The sequence below is a fragment of the Sciurus vulgaris genome (genome assembly GCF_902686455.1).
Source record: "Sciurus vulgaris genome assembly, chromosome: 16".
Taxonomy (NCBI): Eukaryota; Metazoa; Chordata; class Mammalia; order Rodentia; family Sciuridae; genus Sciurus; species Sciurus vulgaris.
In genome coordinates, this window is record NC_136477.1 from 65,571,866 (window position 1) to 65,586,162 (window position 14,297).

At 37.9% G+C, this 14,297-nt stretch overlaps 1 pseudogene across 1 annotated transcript; it reads right to left on the reverse strand.

Annotated features, from left to right (window-relative positions):
* Positions 1–11,288: 11,288 nt before the first annotated feature.
* On the reverse strand, positions 11,289–13,549 carry LOC306645993 (uncharacterized protein KIAA1958-like; annotated as a pseudogene). Its single transcript has one exon. The product of its transcript is annotated as an uncharacterized protein KIAA1958-like (transcript).
* Between the last annotated feature and the right edge of the window lie 748 nt (positions 13,550–14,297).

A 14,297-nucleotide genomic window follows, 5' to 3' on the forward strand; every position in this document is an offset into this window, starting at 1 on the left:
TGGGAAAGTTAATGAGAACAGTAAGAGGTACTGGCAAGAGATGGCAGACATGTTGGTGGGTTAAATTTGTGGTATTTGCTCTGCATCAACGTGTTTTCTTCCTTTAGGGGAAGGTTACCATCCACAATGTGTGCACACGAGGCTCCCTGGGTTGCTGTTAGGGACATGAAAGAAGGATCATGCCAAGGAATGATCAGGTTGGATTCCTAAAGTTTCAAATAGGTCTGTATAACCTTTACTTCTTTCATCCTGATCATTACTGATAAAGTGGTAGAGAGAAAATAATTCCATTTTGGAAATAAGTCACATTGAGAGACCAACCTGCCTTACTAAGTAGGATTTAAAGTCAGAGATCTTTTTGAGTCAATTTTTAAGGAGGCTAGTGAAACAATTAACAATATTGAATATATTCCCCCAAATACATTGATTATCCATCCACAAGTTGTACATAATCCAGAAGTCTGAAAATATGACAGTGATTAGTTTCCAGAGCCACATGGATTACTTTAGGTCAACACTATAAACATAAAGTCAATACAGTCGCAAGCAACCACTGTTAACAAAGATGGGGTGAAAGATGCATGCAGTGGAACTGTCAAGATGGGCAGAGACAATGCCCTGCATGCACCAAATGGCCTCTTTTCAGTGAGACAAATAGGTCATATTTCAGCAGCAGTGGCAAGTGTGAGTTCAATGTATCAGAACATACAGTGCTTTATGTGCCCATTCTACCAGTGTGTAGATGTGTTGGCCAAGGTGCATATAGATAGCAACCATGATAATGTGGTGGGTACAGGCTCAATCAGCAGATAGACTCTTATCAGTCTCATTAGAAAACAAACCTTTACCATAGGCATTTATTCAAGCAATCCAGAAAGCTAATCATTGGTCTTTATTTCTATACAGTTTGTGGCCCCAAAATGGTTGTCTTTTATCAGATAGTTTGCAGTTTTTCAAGTGGCAGACCAAACATTTGGAATCAGTAAAAATATAACAAAGTTTATCAAGAGGAAGATTGGCCAGAGCTATGAGAATGATTTTCGGTGCTGCCCACATAGAGAGTGACCATGACAGGTTTTTGTTCTGCATGGTTTGTGCTGATATTGAAAAACTGCCAAACCCAGCTTTCAGCTTAGATAAATCATCAATGAATCAGGCCAATGAAGTCAAAAGATCCTCTGTGAATAAAAGCCTCTCTGAAATAGCAGCTTTGCTTCAGACAGAGAAGTGGGCCCAAAGTTTCAGTGGATTAGATGAAGTGGAAGAAGGAGAGGAAGGAGAGTGGGGAAAGGAGAATTAGTAGGGACTGAAGTGGAGAAAATTTTATTCCATTTTTGTATAATTATGTCAAAATGAACTCCAGTATTATGTGTAACCATAATACACACACACACACACACACACACACAGTTTCCCCTGAAGCGATAGTTCCACTTCGACATCTTTGTCATGTGAAGCTGAGATATGCCTAGGACCAGGCTAGCTCTATTCTTGAATATGCTATGGTTTTTTGACAACCAAGGATTATAACTAGACTTTCCTCACCTGGTTATGCACTGCATGAACTGATCACTCAAAAATGTATTATCAGGTTAGAGAGATATAAGTTCTGCCTGGATCAGTCATTCAGTTTCTGCAAGGGCCTAGTAGGACAGTAATAGCTGAACTTTCTCATGGAGGCAGCATATTCAAAACCCCCAGAAGCATTTCCAAAAGGGGCTGCTTTTCTTTGACACAGTATCCAACTAGCAAAACTATTAGTTACAGAGATATTTTAGACAAAAGGGGTCATTAGATCTGCAGGATATCAAGGGTACAAGTGCTTTCCAGAGACAGCTCTTCTTAGTTGGGAGACTAAATTCTGGCATTTACAGGACAATGAAATACAAGAATATAACAATTCATTTCTTACTCTATAGTCACATATAGAAACAAAAGTTTCTATGAAGCAACCCAAAGAATTGTACCCACAATGTTAGTTTTCCTTTCCTACTGTAAATCCTGTCTGTGTTCCATCCCCGGAATCCAGATACCCCTTCCTCCACTGAACTGGATAGGAAGGTGACTTGGTCATGAATGTGCTGGTGAACAGACTAATAAAAACTTAAGTTTCCTCATAATCCTGGAAATTCCCAATTCACTCAAATTGGTGCATATGGACTACACCCCAGTATATGCATTCCCCTTGGGAATAAGGAGACATTAGACTCACCCTTACCCATCTTTCTCCTGGAAACTGAGGTCAACATGGAAGAATACATTGATCATGGGAAACAGAAAACATTTTAAATCCTTTCAAACTTTCTGACTATAAAAGAGAGAGATGGGGAAAGCAACTGATATGATATGATGCCAGAAAACAGTTCAGATAATGCTGGAAATGATATCAGCATGTTTAGAGGATGCATATATTTAACTGTGCAAAATTTATTTCACTACTGTGCATTGGTTCCCTGGGAATTCTGTCATGGAATAGGTTCTATATTAAAAACAAAAAATCAAATAAATAATCAAATTATCACATAGGCATTATCTATCTATATGAAATAAAAATAGGTAGTCTCCATATATAATTAAATTTGAGTTTTTACTTCTTTTAAAACAGAAAACGACACATGATTTTGACTAAGCAGATAATTGCTTTAAAGCACTAAAATTTAAGCATGAAATTACATCTAAATATTCCTTCACTAGAACAATTGCATTAAAGCAAAATGGTCAGCTTTTAAATCCATTGAAATGATTCACATTACATGAAAAATGTCCCCTGGACATGCCCCTTAACCTGAAAAAACTAAACAAGAGAGGGAGGAGCATGGAGAACAGATCAGGTTTACAAATTTTCTTTAATTTAAACATCCCTCCTGCAATGATTATGCATATCAATCCCTAAAGGTAAGAAAATTAAGTGAGGAGTAAAATACACAGAGAAAAGGTAAAGTGTGGTTTGATTGATTGATATGTTTATTTATAGTGCTTGTTTGGGGATAAAAGAAAAAGTATGATTGTGAAGGATAGTAAAGTGCTCTCATTACTTCTACCATTTTGGAAAAATTGATATGACAGAACAGAACAAGGGAAGGATTGTGTTCATAGCAGGAATTTTGGTTTTGTGAATAAAGGTCTATTAGCTTTATAGAAAAAACTATGTAGGTGTACTTAAGAGAACTGAATTATGTCCACATAAAAAGAAATGGTGAATGGTGTTTTTTTTCTAAAGGTGAAACTATGCAGAACCCTGCTTTGCAATACCAGGAAATCTACAAGAGGAGCATGGAGATGAATGTCATTATCCAGAAAGCATTACTGAAATAGATTTTAAATCCTTTGATGTAATTGCTTGCTGAGTTTGCCATTACAGCAGCTCTATTCTTTTGACTTATTGAGGGCCTTTAACAGCTCAAATTTTACTGAGACTGCCGACATACTCAAGTAGGAATCTTAAAACTAGACAGATGTTTGATATTTAATTTAATAATATGCACATCATGAGTCAACAAAACACATTGTGTGTTAATGCCAAAAAAGAAGGTGAGAAACAGAAATACATGCAGAGTTAATCTTCCTGTTTCAGCAGACAAGCCTTTGCTCTTTGATTTATTAATATGAATTCTAATTTGAAAACCCTGTGGCATTTTCCCTGCCCCTTGAGAAAAGCAGTCTTGTTTCCACTGGAGCGTTTAGAACCAGGAGTCAATGAACAAATTAACAGTGCATAAAATCCTCAAATGAAGTGTAAGGAGCAATGAGTCAGATTCTTTTTTTCTTTTCCTTTTACACAATCCCCATTTTTCATAATTCCTTGAAGAATTCTTACTCTTTGGAATACCTCTCTTTCTTTTTCCACGAATACCTAAGATGAATAGATAATAATATACCTGATTAACAGGACTTCAGATTTCTTTTTTTAATTTAATTTTATTATAAACAAATGGGATACATCTTGTTTCTGTTTTTACATGAAGTAGAGGCATACCATTTGTGTAATCATACATTTACCTAGGGTAATAGTTTTTGATTTATTCAGTTACTTTTTCCTTCTCCCCACCCCTCTTTTCCCTCTATACAGTCCCTCCTTCCTCCATTCTTGCCCCCTCCCACTCTCCCACTATGTGTCATCATCTGGTTATCAGCGAGATCATTCATCCTTTGGCTTTTTGAGATTAGCATTTCTCATTTAGCATGATATTCCCCAATTTCATCTATTTGACTGCAAATGCCATAATTTTATTATTCTTTATGGCTGAGTAATATTCCATTGTGTGTGCGTGTGTGTATATATATATATATATATATATATATATATATATATATATATATATATATATATATATCACAGCTTCTTTATCCATTCATCAATTTCTTGATCTGGTGAAGAGAGATTGATGTGCCTAAAAACAAAACAATTCATTTATATTTTCAGTATGGATTGTGGATAATGCAAACCAAACAAACAATGGAACAACTACTAGTTGAAGATATCCATTTATCAAAAAGGAAATGCATTTTATGCAAGAATATGGCTAATGTTATAAACTTCTCCAATCAATATTATCTTCCTAATTGTGAGGGAAAAAATTAAGGTTATTTGTTCTACCCTATGTAAATGTATGATTAAACAAATTGTATGCCTTCTACTTCATGTACAAAGAGAGAAACAAGTTGTACCCATTTGTTTACAATTTTTAAAAAAGCAGTATTATATATTATAAAGAAAACAACATACTCAATATGTAATGGACAAACTGCAGGAGTACAAAGTTAGGAAAAATATGCAAAATAGTATTGTCAGAGAGGATTTTGCTGGGCTCTCAAAAATGAAACTTTCATCACAATGTCTTTTTTAAATCCTCAGAGCAGAAAACTGTTTATAAATCTCTGTACCACTCCCAGTGTATAGATCTCTATCCAAAAATATTCCTTATGTGACTATACATTTTCATCTCATTAAGTCACTGCTTTCATGGAATCTGGAAGGTAAGCCATATGACTTAGACAAGTTAATGCCATCAAAGTTTCAGCTAACAATGATCTGATAAATGAAAGAGATCTGATCTATGCCAGGAAATTTTCAGACTATTCTTCTGTAGATGAGGCAGGGACTCAATATAGGGAAAATAAATATAAAATAAATATTTTTAAGAGATATGTACATTTATGAACTATGTTCATACCAGTCCTCTTGGCCATAATAAATGGAGTATTAAGAATAAGCTGTCTTAGATAAATAGCCTGGACATCACTAGCCTTTTCAAATATCCTGACTTTTAAAAATTGCTAACATTATGGTTTCAATAAGTAGTCACTTAAATGAATACAGAAGACCGAATTATGTAATACTGTCATCCAAATGTTGACATAATGGTTCAGTTTTTGTTAAAGATGATGCAAAACTACAGTCACATGAGGAGCATTGAAGAATTTCTTGCATGATAGTACACTGATCTTAAAGTGTAAATTTTGCAAAAATTGTTTTGTTTCTGTATGAATCATAGGACTGCCCAAGGAAAGGCAGCACATTCAGTTGTATTGAACACCAGCTGCACTGCTGAATTTTTTCTAGAGCATATATAAGATTTTGGCACCCATCTCTGCCACAGTGTGAAATATTTTTTTTTTTTTGAGTTAAAATTCCAAATAATAAAAATGGCATCTGGCTGTGGTATGTCCTCAGTAATGTTCAGATTAAAAGTATAGTGGCTGGGGATGTAGCTCAGTAGCAGAGTGTTTACATAGCATGTGGGAGGCCAACTTTGATCTTCTGGAGACTGGGAGAAAAAAAAGTGAGGTAGTTGCCAATATTTTCCTAATTTAATTAACTCAAAGAAATACTATAATTTGACTAACACTTCCACTAAGCCAATCTTTGGAAAACAATTTTCTGAATATAAATGTGTCAATGCTCCTATTTGGTTTGAATTATCACTGTAAAATATAAAAATAATTCACATTCTCAATTTAATTGTGTTTGCCTAAATGGAAATGTAGTAATATTAAGTAGGACACATTTTCATTTCTCTACCTCAATAAACACAAATAAGAACTAGAAATTTTCTTTTTTATTAATTTTTATTGTAAAAAATGGGATACATGTTGTTTCTGTTCGCACATGGAGTAACAGCATACCATTTGCATATTCAAAAATTTACATAGAGTAATGATGTTTGATTAATTCCGTTATTTTTCCTCCCCCCACCCCTCCCACCTCTCTTTTCCCTCTATACAGTCCCTCCTTCCTTCATTCTTGCGCCCCTCCCATGCCCCATTATAAGTCATCACCCGCTTATCAGCAAGATCATTCGTCCTTTGGTTTTTTGAGATTGGCTTATCTCACTTAGCATGATATTCTCCAATTTCATCCATATGCCTGCAAATGCCATAATTTTATTATTCTTTATAGCTGAGTAATATTCCATTGTACATATATACCACAGTTTCTTTGTCCATTTATCAATTGAAGGATATCTAGGTTGGTTCCATAGACTAGCTATTGTGAATTGAGCTGCTATGAACATTGATGTGGCTGTATCTCTGTAGAATGCTGATTTTAAGTCCTTTGGGTACAGACCGAGGAGTGGGATAGCTGGGTCAAATGGTAGGTCCATTCCAAGTTTTCTAAGGAATCTCCACACTGCTTTCCAGAGTGACTGCACTAATTTGCAGTCCCACCAGCAATGTATGAGTGTACCTTTTTCCCCCACATCCTCTCCAACACTTATTGTTGCTTGTATTCCTGATAATCATCATTCTAATTGGGGTGACATGGAATCTTATTGTAGTTTGATTTGAATTTCTCTTATTACTAAAGATGTTGAACATTTTTCATATATCTGTTGATTGCTTGTACACCTTCTTCTGTGAAGTATCTGTAATTTCCTTAGCCCATTTGTTGATTGGATATTTGTATTCTTGGTGTAGAGTTTTTTGAGTTCTTTATATATTCTGGAAATTAGTGCTCTATCTGAAGTATGATTGGCAAAGATATTCTCCCACTCTGTAGGCTCTCTCTTCCCATTGTTGATAGTTTCCTTTGCTGAGAGAAAGCTATTTAGTTTGAATCTATCCCAGATATTGATTCTTGCTTTTATTTCTCGTGCTATGGAGTCCTGTTAAGGAAGTCTGATCCTAAGCCAACAAGGTGAAGATTTGGACCTACATTTTCTTCTATAAGATGCAGGGTCTGTGGTCTGATTTCAAGGTCCTTGATCCATTGTGAGTTGAGTTTTGTGCAGGGTGAGAGAAAGGGGTTTATTTTCATTCTGTTGCATATGGATTTCCAGTTTTCCCAGCACCATTTGTTGAAGAGGCTATCTTTTCTCTTTGGATATTTTTGGCACCTTTGTCTAGTATGAGAAATTGTATTTATTTGGGTTTGTGTCCGTGTCCTCTATTCTGTACCATTGATCTACGTGTCTATTTTAGTACCAATACCATGCTGTTTTGTTGCTATTGTTTTGTAGTAGAGTTGAAGTTCTGGTATTGCGATACCCCCTGTTTAATTCTTCCTGCTAAAGATTGCTTTAGCTATTCTGGATTTCTTATTCTTCCAGATGAATTTCATGATTGCTTGCTCTATTTCTGTAAGGTACATCATTTGGATTTTAATTGGAATTGCATTGAATCTCTATAGTACTTTTGGTAGTATGGCCATTTTGACAATATTAATTCTGCCTATCCAAGAACATGGGAGATCTTTCCATCTTCTAAGGTCTTCCTTAACTTCTTTCTTCAATGTTTTGTAATTTTCCTTGTAGAGATCTTTTACCTCTTTGGTTAGATTGATGCCCAAGTATTTTATTTTTTCTGAGGCTATTGCAAATGGGATGTTTTCCTCATTTCCCTTTCAGCTGTTTCATCGCTTGTGTATAAAAATGCTGTAGATTCATGTGTGTTGATTTTATAGCCTGCTATTTTGCTGAATTCATTGATGAGGTCTAGAAGTTTTCTGGAGGAGGTTTTTGGAGCCTCTAAATATAGAATCATGTCATCCACAAACAGTGACAGCTTAAGTTCCTCTCTTCCTATTCGTATCCCTTCAATTTCTTTATTCTGCCTAATTGCTCTGGCTAGAGATTCGAGGTCAATGTTGAATAGAAGTGGTGAAAGAGGACATTTCTGTCTTGTTTGCATTTTTAAAGGGAATGGTTTCAATTTTTCTCCATTAAGAATGATGTTGGCCATGGGCTTAGCATAAATAGCCTTTACAATGTTCAGGTATGTTCCTACTATCCCTATTTTTCTTGTGTTTTGAGCATGAAGGGGTGTTGTATTTTGTCAAACTCTTTTACTGCATCAATTGAAATAACCATATGATTCTTATCCTTAAGTCTATTGACATGATGGATTACGTTTATTGATTTACAAATGTTGAACCATCCTTGCATTCCAGGTATGAACCCAGTTGATCGTGGTGTATAATTTTCTTAATATGTTTTTTGGATATGGCTTGCCAATATTTTGTTAAGGATCTTTGCATCTATATTCATCAAGGATATTGGTCTAAAATTTTCTTTCCTTGATGTGTCTTTTCCTGGTTTGGGTGTGAGGGTGATATTAGCTTCATAGAATGATTTCAGTAGGGTACTCTCCTTTTCTATTTCCTGGAGAAATAGTTCTCAATACTTCCTTTGAGAAGTATTGGAATGATTTCTTCTTTGAAAGTCTTGTAGAACTTGACTGAGAATACATCTGGTCCTGGGCTTTTCGTGGATGGTAGATTTTTCATGGCTTTTTCTATTTCATTGCTTGATATTGATCTGTTTAAATCGTTTATGTCCTCCTGGTTCAGTTTGGAAGGAGCATATGTCTCTAGAAGTTTGTCAATGTCTTTGGTAGTTTCTATTTTGTTGGAGTACAGATTTCAAAGTAGCTGCTCATTATGTTCTGTATCTCAGTGATGTCTGTTGTGATATTCCTTTCCAATCATGTATTTTAATAATTTGAGTCTTCTCTCTCCTTCTCTTGTTAATGTGGCTAAGGGTTTATCTATTTTGTTTACTTTCTCAAAGAACCAACTTTTTGTTTTGCTAATTTTTTGAATAATTTCTTTTGTTTCAATTTCTTTGATTTCAGCTCTGATTTTAATTATTTCCTGTCTTCTACTATTTTAGCTGTTATTCTGTTCTTCTTTTTCTAGGGCTTTGAGCTGTATTGTTAGGTCATTTAATTATTGACTTTTCCTTCTTTCCTGGAATGCGCTCCATGCAATAAATTTTCCTTTTAGTACCGCTTTCATAGTGTCCCAGAGATTTTGATATGTTGTATCATTGTTCTCATTGACCTTAAGAATTTTTATTCTCCTCCCTGATGCTTTTTGTTATCCATGTTTCATTCAATAACATATTATTTAGTCTCCATGTTTTGGAGTAATTTCCCTTTTTATTTTGTCATTGATTACTACTCTCAGTCCATTATGATCTGATAGAACACAAGGCAGTACCTCTATTTTTTTGCATTTCCTAAGGGCTGCTTTGTGGCGTAACACATGATCTATTTTTGAGAAGGTTCCATGTGCTGTTGAGAAGAAAGTGTATCCACTCGTTGATGGATGGAATATTCTATATATGTCTATAAAATCTAGGTTATTGACTGTGTTATTGAGTTCTATGGTTTCTTTGGTTGGATTTTGTTTGGAAGATTTATTTAGTGGTGACAGCGGTGCATTAAAGTTGCTCAGAATTATTTTTTTGTGGTCTATGTGGTTCTTGAAACTGAGAAGGATTTGTTTGATGTACAGGGATTCATCATTGTTTGGGGCATAAATATTTACCCTCGTTATGTCTTCCTAATTTATGGTTCCCTTAAGCAGTATGAAATGTCCTTCTTTGTCCCTTCTGACTAACTTTTGCTTGAGGTCCCTTTATCTGATATAAGGATGGAAACCCTGTCGCTGGCTCTTTGCGGTTCCAAAATCCATGGATATTTGTCACAGCCTGCAGCAACAACTTGCAGGGGTCTTATGGGTGGTGGAGTGGAAACTGAGGCACTTCTATCTTTCTCTTTAGTGCACTGCTTTCTTGTTTATTTATAGAGGATAAAGGAAATGAGGTTTACTTGCTTTGAGAGGAGAGAGAGAGAGAGACTTTGCTTATCAGAGAGAAAGACTTTGCTTAAGACAGAAACTTTGAAAGACAGGCTTTGCTTAGAGCTTAGAGGAAGAGGCTTGCTACACCTTTAAGTCCTGCATCCTGTGAACTAAGGGTACATCCACCCAAGGTGCCCTAATGATGCGTCTCAGTTCTCCGTTCCGCAATCTGCCTTCCGCTGCCCCTACTCACTGCTTATTATTTCTGCTAATGGCTGCTGTAGCGTGTTTCTTCCTCTGGCTGCTGTCGTGCGTGTGTCCTTCATCTCCTGCTTTTCTTCTAATGGCTGCTACGTCTGTCTAGCTCCGCCTATGCTTATATCACCTCCAGGAGGCGGAGAGCAGGGCCACGCCTCTTATGCAAAGATTAGGCCAGACGCTCCGAGCAGGCAATTAGTGCTCGAGAACACATGTGCATACATTGTGTGCGTGGACGAGAACATCACCTGAGTGTGCTTATGTTTATTAACCTCCTCGCTGCCGATGTGATCAGGCGCAATCCTGGCACTGCCAACATGGCACAGCCCCCAACAAAACCCCATTTTGAGACAAGAGCCAGGCCCCGTAGGACCCCTGGCCGGACTGACTGAGCCCCGTCTCCAGGATCCCTCAGCCTGACTGATAATTCCCTGCCTCTGGCTCTCATATCTACTGACTGCTCCCTGCAAATAAAATGAAGCACAGGAGCAAAATTCTAATTTAAGTAAAAAAAGAATGGATAAATAATTTGATGTCAGGTTTATACCACTTATAATCTATCTGGCTGAATACTATATTGTGTGAGCAGTAAAGTTAGTGTTGTCTCCTCCATGATTAGTACATAATTAAAAAAAACTAAAAAAATAAAGTCATCTCGGAAGGAGACTAATAGAAGTGAGAGGTGTGTAAGAAGGTAAAGCAGGAGTTGAGGACACAGTGTTTATGATAACTCTCTTTCTTTTCTAACAGATTTTTCAAAACAGAATTCTTTGTCTGCTCAGTGTTGCCTGAGAACCACTATGATTTTGTAAAGTCTCTAACAGTAATTATATATAATCATCCACAGGTACATTTATTTGTTCTTAAGCCTATAAATACTATGTTAGGAATACTAAACTATCTCCATTAGCTTATTTGTAAAAAGAAAAATACACTATATATTAATGTTTATATAAAGTTAACACTGAGAACAGAGGAAAGGGAATGAGAAGCAGTGTATCATCAGTCTCTTGGGATACAGAAACCAAATTGGGGTCTTGAGGCCACCTGGGTCAAACAGTGTCTGAGGAAGAGTCATAGGAGGTGGAGACAATGGAATTGCCACTGTTGGAGTGCCCAGCCACTGACTGGGCAGCCTGCTGGCTGAGGTTGTTACAGATAAGCACCAGTTGGTTGCTCTGGGCCTCAGATAGGGTGCTGCAGCTCTGACACACACTGAAGTTGGTTTTCCATCCGGGGTTGTTGCCCTTCTCACACATGGTCTTCACCATATTGGCCAGCTTGTTCTTGCCAAGGGCCTGGCAGTTGTACAAATGCAGAGCTGCCTAGTTTACAACTGACTTGATGGACAAGTAGAAAGGGGCATCCTCATAGTGTATGGCAGGGGCCTACCACTGGGCATACTCTTTGTAGTCTTGTACAGGGCAGGTCTGTGGAGCATGCTGGGTGGTATTCACACATGAATCTGTCTCCCCTCTTTTGGTTTTAGCATTCAGATCATCAGTGTCTTGAACCATCCACTCCAAGAACTCCAGTCCCGTTTCTGTTACTTAGAGGCAGATATTACCCCATTTCAAGGTAGATCCATGGAAACCCGTGCAGTGACCAAAAGCTTATGTGTTATTAAGCCAGACTAGTTTGAGCAGGCCCTCAGAGTTATATTGGCTTAGCGGTCCCCTTTTCCACAGGATGAGCTCATCAGCAAAGGTGAGCTTCATGGACTTGTGTGGTTTATTTCTTTTTCCTTTGCAACAGAGTTCAATCTGCTTCTGTCTGAGGGCCTCTTGGGAACATTTGAATTCCTTATCTCTAGTGATACTGTAGCCACACCTGTGTTCTTTTAGATACCATTCCAGCCCACACTGGTAATTTTCCAAGTTCTTTGGTTCATACTCAGACCCATTCTTCTGCCTTGCATCAACAAAGAGGCAAGGTAGGCATCCAAGTCCTTGCAAGGGAGACATAAATTTCTCATTTCAGAAGGGTACTTGGAGATAAGGAACTCATGGAAATTGTGGAGCACAGTCTGTGTGCTCTGGATGTTTTTCTCATTCTACTCCCTGCTAAGCTCAGCTGCTCTTTCATCCTGGTCTGGTGTGCACTGCGTGGTGTCCTCAGTAGTTAGAGTCAGTGCAACTGGAGGCTGCTGCTGACTGAAGCTCACTTCTGGTTCTGGGTTAACTGAGGGAGAGAGGGCTACCTCACAGGATGAGGCCTGGCTGGGCAGATGGGACAGCAATTCTTCAGAAGCAACTTGCTCATCCTGTCCAGGCAACTGCGGAGCAGACAAAGGGATACTTATCTGTTTGTTAGGATGGGATGTACTCACAAGCATCTACATGGCCTCATGCTATTTGGTGCCATGGGTTCCAGTGGGTCCTCTGTTTGGTGAAGCCAGAGATACTCTAACAGTCTTTGGGAGGACTGGTCTGGAAATCACAGAAGGAGATTCAGACATACCTTGTGGGTATAACTCTGTGTTAATGGCAGATGTTACATAGAAATTCAGCTTAGCAGACCCCACACAGGAGGGACCAGCATAAGTCTGAGGCTTGGGTTTTGCCATCTGAGTCAAGGACAGGGCTGGTCCACCTACCCTTCCAGTCAGCTCTGCATTTGCCACAATATAATAAACTTCTGGAATTTCTTGTTTGATTTTCTTGATGATGACATCATTACTGCATTTGTCAACCATCTGTGTCTGGGCACTTGTATGGAGGGAAGATGGAACTATTCCAGGCCATTTACGAGCAATGCTTTGAGGACTTTGGGTTTGGGGTTCAAAGTCACTATCTTCAATTGTAACAGAAGACTCACAAACCATGTAAAGCAGGGTGTTTTCATCCTCATACTCTTCAATAGCATCATCCTGTTCAGAGTGTTCACTACAATAAGAGAAGTCACAAGAGTCTCTGACTTTGCTTTTACTGGTCTCCCAGGGTACCTTTCAACAGGACTAGTCTGTGTCTCAGAAGGCACCCCAATTATACTGGGACTATCAGAGATAAAATATCTGTTGTCCTGGAAACAGACCCTCTCTTGGGACTCAGCTCTACAAGTAGCTGTTAGTGGCCAATGATAAGCATGGCCAGCACTACAGCCCCACATTGCAGTCAGGTTCCTATGGAAACCTTCAGAAAGCAAGTGTTTCAGGTTTGGTATGAGGCTGCAAATGGTCTCATGGCTGTGGGCCCAGCTGACCAATTTGGACAGATTTTCAGATGAGGTATGAAGAAAATCCTCCATGTTACAGGATCAGAAGTGTCTTTCCTGAAGGTGTCTGTGTGTCTGTGCATAGGAACATGGGTGGCAAGAGCCTGTGGGAGCCCAACAGCCCCTGCTGGATGGGGTGGGACAAAGGGGAGGGGGCAGGAGACGGAGGGCCAGGCACTGAAGGCAAGTGGAGTGGGGAAGATGCCTGAAGGATATTTTAATCTTATTTAGCTGAAGCAAGACTATCCCAATATCTGGTATTTACAGCCTAAGTTTTACAGCTATCTAGTTTAAGTAATAATAGTACAGCTGTTGTAGGGTTGCAGTAGAAGCAATGATCATAGAATTGGAAGACAAATTCAGAAATTGCAACAATAGTATTGACTAACATATGGTAAGGCCATGTACCAAAACTTGCAGTGCACGTTTACCAATATTATATTTTTTCTTTCAACAGAAACTGAGACTCAAAGTAAATAAATTCACTCTTATCAGTCTGGACATCCCAAGGTCTTAGACATTATTTTCCAAGTGCTGGTCAAGGGCTAGACTTTCTTTGGAAAATGCAGAATTTAGACAATGTAGTCTTGATGATTAATCCCTAACCCAAAGTAATTTGCTCATTATATTTCTAATAATGCTTTCAAGACCTCTATTCCATTCAAATTATAAATGTCACAAGGCAGATATTATAAAAATATTCTCAAGCATTGACTGACAAAGTGCATAAAAGATTAAGGTACTGAAAACTAGTGATTGAAAAGATGGATACTGAAAATAACTTGAACAGGTTATGAAGAAT